At 50.0% G+C, this 6,613-nt stretch overlaps 1 pseudogene; it reads left to right on the top strand.

Annotated features, from left to right (window-relative positions):
* Positions 1-4,475: 4,475 nt before the first annotated feature.
* LOC141042481 (uncharacterized) lies at positions 4,476-5,086 on the top strand (annotated as a pseudogene).
* Positions 5,087-6,613: the final 1,527 nt, after the last annotated feature.

Raw genomic sequence — 6,613 nt, forward strand, 5'->3', positions numbered from 1 at the left:
CCCATTGCATTTTGCATCCTTTTCCATTTTGCTTCTTTCAGGCAGTTTTGGCTCGCAATAAAGCTAGGGTCCTGATCGAGCAAGACTACGTCCTATCTATCTACCTCTCCAAACACAATATCTTGAGTACCTATGATGGTGACTACATCTGCTGGCATGTGATGTTTGGACATAGAATCGAGTCCTTGTGAATGGGCAAAGCCAGGTGCTCTTATTTTACAACGGTAGGGACGATTACTCCCATTACTGACAAGAAAGACACCAAATTCACCTTTAGGTGCTTCGACTACGGTATAGGTAGAAGGAGCTAGTACGGAAAAACCTTCTATATAAAGTTCGAAATGGTGAATTGAGGTAGAGTAGACCGATGATCCGGTAGTCATTTGGCCGGCTATGGAAAGAAAAAGCTTGCATCTGCTCCCCCTAAACTATAACGGGTCCCATCTCTCTCCAAACCTAACGCGGTAGTTTCCCATCATAAGGCTTTCCATCTATAGATTGAGCCATTACCCACCAAGGATCCCATTCGTTCAGAACTCAGTCGACTGCTTCTATAGATAAGGCGGAACGTCCTTAGTTCAGCATTATAGCACATAGTCTCCGATGCTACTACAGCGCTTCGCTAACTCGAAGCGCCTCGCTATGAGAATGACGCGTCGCTAACGCTCGGCTAAGTCGTCAAACCCTCGCGCTGACCATTCGCTATCTCAGTAGCGAAAGCGCTTCTCTTTGCCCCTTAACTTCATAAAGTATTTGGAAAGAAAAGAAAGAGATTCTTGGTTTTATTGCTCCCGCTTCCTCATCTGCACTCGTCAAGCCAACTTTGCTTTTTGCGAGGCGAAAGAGGGGTTGAAGCAGACATGTCGAAATTACAACATCGAAGATATCTATATACACAGGAACGCTTATTTCGGACTGCGTTCCGGAAAAAGTAGCCTACTTGATAGAAAGGGCGGGCACTCTCGGCGCGGAGGTAGGCACTCTCATCTTTCAACCCCACCGTCACCTTGAATTTAGTGGGGCACTATTTACTTACAACCTCTACGAGTTGCAAGTGAATGGGGCCGGTGCGTGGTGAACGGAAGGGTTCATCAAGCCATTTCTCGCCTTAACCACTAAACTAAATAGGAAGAGGGGTACTTGACTAATAGGGGGCAATTGCATTGCACCTGACTGTGAGGGACCTCTTGATACCTTATGTTCATTTCCTAACTAGTAGCCGGTTTCCTGTCGCGGAAGCCTTTTCCCAGTGCGCGGAGCCCCGATGAGGAAGGTGTTAGTGCTTTCTCATGGGGTCAATAATGCTAATCCCTCTTTTTGTGCCGGGAAGAAGATAAGAAAAGGCGAAGCCTTCTCTTGGTTTCCCAACCTGTTGCTTCTAAAGGCTGCCCTCTCTCGGCTGGATTTTGGTCCAGCCTACTGCGAGGATCCCGTATCCCATACATCGTCTTTCTCCCTCCTGGGTTCCCGTGGTTCCTATGCCACCGCGTTTCCCGGTCCTTTTCTTTTAGTGCTTCGACCCAAAGCGATAGCTTGACGCGTTTTCCGTGGATAAGATGGCAGCGCTCCAGCTCACTAAAGAATGGGACGGCAGTGGTCCGCCGGCAAGCTCGTTTTGATCCTGGACGCAGTACATTGGAATCCTGAAGCACCACCACGAACGCTACCGTGCGTGCGCCTGCTGTGCGGTAAGGCACCACCCTGTTGTGCCAGCAGCCAACTCCGGCGTGTCAGCTTAGTTATCCTCATCAAGCCACAACCTTGATGTCTAGCTTCCCAACTGGTAGACGGTTCCCTTTCCCCCGGATCAATGAAGAAGGGAGAAGTTAGTTGATTCCTCTAAAGAACCGGAAGCGAAGCGCTATGACAGGGCGAGGGGACGGGAAAAGAAACTGCTCCGAAGAAAGATATTGGGGTTCCCAATGCTTCTCCACGCCCAACGAGATGCGCCAACCTCGGGATGCTTTACTCCTAACCCCACGGCGGTTCCGAGACGGAGCTTAACCTGAGTCTCGGTTAAGAACGTCGATGATCTACGTTTCACACGGCGCATGATTCCATGGATAGTTTCATTCGAGATCGTGATGGAGGACATAGCTTACGATCATTGACTTTGATCATGCCACTAGGCATTTGATTAGGACATTGCACAATGATCCGAACACTTTGTCGCATCTCTTCAATATGGATACAGTAACGATCATAGCGATCTCCTCTGGTACCTACTGGTACGTCAAGACCCGATTGGTCATGAACATCGTAAGGTGCTGCTCTTCGCGAATCCCAACATACCCCAGGTCGGGATGGGTAGGCCCACCAATTCACTTTTGCACTTTCACTTAGGCCCGGGCCAAGTCAGTGGGGGGACTCTGTCGGGCTCCTTCCCCCCCAAAACAAACTGTACGTGGGAGTTTCCCTTCATACGGCTCGAATCATTCTCAGATGCCCCGAGAGGCATCTTTCCTTATGATTTGGTGGTTCACACGCGCGCAAACGAGCACCGGCCGCAACAGCAAGGAACTATGACCAATAGAGTCAGACACAGAGCGTCATATTTCTTTATCTTGTGATGGTTGAGGAGTTTCTTTCTCAGAGGGTGCGGGACGCTTGCGGAGTCCGTGCCTTCCGTACCACCACATGTCGTTCTTGGGCAGATCCCGCTCCTAAACATAAGGGAGGGATAGGGGGAAAGGGGCCCTAAAAATCGTATAAATAGGGTTGTAGAAAGACCACTTTCATTCGACGTTCTGGGGCGCCCGATTCGATCGACGAATTTGGCGAGCTGATCCACTTTGATCCAGGAGAAAGCCCAGTCAGCCACCTTTTTGGTGCAGGTCACGTGACCTACAGCTCGACCTTCACTTTTTGAGACTTCCTCTACCCACATCTCTATGTGCCCGCAGCACTTTCATATGGAGAAAGATGGGCTTACCATGTTCCATCAATAGCACCTAACCTATGCCGATTTTGGCGGACCGTGCTCCACCCCGGTGAACTCATGCGGTTCTGACGTGCCCAGAGGCCAGAGGTGAATCCGTTCACGGTCCGTAGGACCAACACCATTCGAAGGTTGATGGCCCGCCCCGCCTAGAATAGGAATCTTTGACTGGGCTTACACACATTCGCTCACTTACGTTGTCCCCCCTCAGCTCACCCTAGCCCCGGGTACGTCGTCTCCAAGGCTTCACACAAAATCTTCACTGACAACATATGCATGCTTTTGTAGGGTCAGGCAGAACCGTTGTTGCCTGATGGGAACTTCCCCCATATTGCTATCAATGTCTTCATGTCGCACGACCTCTTAACATTACACCACTGAATCCCCAATCCTTTGCTTGCTGTGCAGTGACAGTACCAATATCCACTAATCGTTGTTTCCAGATACGGTTGCCGGTTGACATCTCTTCTAATTCGTCGATACGAGAAGCAAATTGTTGTGAGGAGGAATCAATATCTCGATATAAGCCAAGAGGCAGATCTTGTGCCACTCCACCAGGTCGTATGAAACTGGCATGCATCCTGGCTCCCGGGACTCTTTCATAGAATTCCAACAATTTCTCCCGCTCCTCAAAAGCCCAAAGGAACGGAGTTGATGCTCCCACGTCCATAGCATGAGTAGTTGAAGCAAGTGAATGATTTGAAATTCGAGTTATTTCATAGAATAACACTCTTATATATTGAGCTCGTAATGGTACCTCACAATTCAAAAGTCTCTCTACGGCTGAAGAATGAGCGTGATCTTGGGCCATCGTAGAAACATATATAGGGTCAACGACGGAACGAACAACGAAACTTTACGACAACTTTTTCGTACACGTTCACTTGCATCACATACACAAGTGCTCTCTGAACCATGCAATAAGGTCACCCATAACACGGCTCTCCCACTGGAGTTACCATAGCCCCGGGCCATGCTATTCCATGATATTGGAAAAAGTTGACTAATTATTATCATCGTCTTGAAAGCTGGGCGCCTTTTGAATATGAGTGGGGCTCCTAGTCTAGGCGGCGCCTTCGTGGAGCCAAACCGAAGGAAGAGCAAAAGGGCGAGGCCACACCCGGCTTCGAATAGGAGGGGGGCTTAGCTCTGGATCCCGCCTGCTTGCAGAAATGAATGGATCAGAAAGGGGGCTGGGTTCTATTTCCAGGCCGGGCAGGAGGTGAAGGCCAGAATAAGAAGAGAAGTGCGCCTTCCCGGTAAGGAAGAGGATAAAAAGGTGCTGTCATCTATCTCGACCTGTTTCCCGAGGCGTTGGAAATGAATACCGGCTCAGAGAATCACTGGCGTTCTTTCTCTCCCCCATCGTTTCGCCAACAAAGAAGTCATCCTTGACTTGACTATTGACCATTCCATCCCTACCGAGCCGCCTCTTCGAAGTATTTACCTCTGCCTTTCTTTTTTGAGAACATACCCTTCAAATCAAAAAGAAAAAAGAAAGAAAAGTTCCTCATCTGTGATTTAATCCTAAGGGAGTTTACTCGACCCATTCTCCAGTCTCCCGCACTGCTCAAGTGTGCGACTCCGTATGAGGACCTCCTTCCCTTTTGCTCTGCCCACTCTCCGTTCACACGGTTATCAAAGTGGAGGAAGGGCGGGCAGCAGGTACCACGAGCCCTCTGTCCCACACATCTATCAAGAAGCAAGTGTAGTTCACCGGTTCCACCGAATGCTCCTATCTCTCGGCAAAGATCGTGTGAGTGTGCAGTTATGCTTCGGATGCTTCGCCATGGAATAGATCGATTCAGTTCCCCTTGTTTTACGGTGCACTCGCTTTGTATCTCCGACACACAAGGAAGGACGCGGTGGGAAGAAAGCTGCCCTAGCCTCTGTCCGTCGATCATTCCGCTGGCATCTTGCATTCACGCCTCCGTTTGACTGCCGCTCGGGAATATAGTTGTAGATACGTGAGTCCTAGTGGGTCGTTGGCTCCACCTCTTATCTCCTTCTACGACATGCTGTAGTCGTCGCCATATTCAATATATCACTTAGTCATATCTGCCTCGCAGCGGGTCAGCACGTCCAAAAGAAAGGGAGGGAGGACTTCATTCAGTGACTCCGCGATCGCCCTCTAAACGATCAAAATAAGGTAAAGCTTGAAGATAAGTTTTGTACTTGATTAATTTCTTAGTCCCTCTAGTCGGGTGGGCGCCGGCCGGCCGGATCCCCCTGAAAACCGTACGTGCGGGTCTCCCCGCATGCGGCTCACGCCATTTGAGGTGGCCCAGCCCAGGATTCATTCGCAAATCCTATAGTGAAATTGAGACTGCTCGACCTCGGAAGCTAATTCGCGTGTAGGCAGCGCTGTCTTAATACCGTTGACTGTATCTATTCATTGATACATTGGCTCACTCCCCCCTCTTTTTTCAAGAATGAATGAGCCGCTCGGACCTTCCATTTCCGTCAAATGACCCGGCTTCCCCTGGCTCTTCCATCGTCCGGGCTCCCTTTCCTCCCTATGCTCCCCCGGCGCAGGCCCACCATGCTTCGCGCCTGCGGCATTTTCGCCAGACGGTCTTTGCCAGTAGTGCCATCCTCCCCGCAAGCTGTCTATATGGGTGGGTTGTCCCTTGCTGCTATGTTCTGTTAGGCGCTATGAATTACAGGAAATTCAGTGGTTGACTTGGACAGCAGGCGGGTTACACGTTCCACTGTGCCGAGATGTGAGGTGCAGGTGGTGATGATCACCCCGAGGTATGCGCTAGCGCCCTTGACAGGCACTCCAGGACCCGCCTACGCTCGTGAAAACCCAGGTCGGTCCTCCGACCAGATGTGTGGATAACGAGGCCACCTTCACAACCTTCTCCCTTCTATCATTATCCAAAGTCAGGTAGGGCGGTTCGCTTGAGTTGCTCAACCGTCCCTTTGCCCGGTGCTCATGACGCGCTACGGAACCTCCACCGTGCTAGTGGCATAGGAGCCTACTCAGCGTTAGCGGCTTCGTGCCGCACTGGAGTGATCCAATATGTGGTTCCGCACGTTCCACCACTTCTCCGTTCATTTCCAATACTGATCGTGAAACACCATGAGCAGCAGGATGTTGAGGTCCGGAATTCGAAGTGAAATTCTTGATTTGCCCGTTCCTAGTCGTCATGGGAAAGAAATAAGAAAGAGATTATTCCCCTAGAGCTTGTCCAGTACCACCAGTACTCAAAATGCATCTCCGCGCGTCTACCTGGCGCTTTTACTAGCCGCCTTGCATGCAAGCGAAGCACTATTGGCGGCAATTAATAGCTCACTGAGCGATGATTGATGCAGTCAGTCAGTGCCCTTGATTATTCTATTCCTGATAGAATGATCATGGCGCCCCGGAAGCATCCCATCCAGCAGCAGCATCTCCTTCAACCACGCGAGGACAAAACTGATGTTAGCTACATTCGAGCGTTCACCGCACAGAGGCGATCTCGAACACTACCTATGATAATAAATCCAAAGGAAAGGTCGACAAAATGATTCAATCTGACTTTATCGGTATTCTGGATTGAGTAAAAAAGGGATATATGAAGTTCAAGGCATTGCCAAAACCGTCATGGCCCTATTATGTATAGGCCGTACTAAGCCAATAGCGAATAACAAACTCTTTCCTGCTCCCTCGACCTTAATTAACTCCCCCAT

Source organism: Aegilops tauschii, chromosome 3 (assembly GCF_002575655.3).
Source record: "Aegilops tauschii subsp. strangulata cultivar AL8/78 chromosome 3, Aet v6.0, whole genome shotgun sequence".
NCBI classification, from domain to species: Eukaryota; Viridiplantae; Streptophyta; class Magnoliopsida; order Poales; family Poaceae; genus Aegilops; species Aegilops tauschii.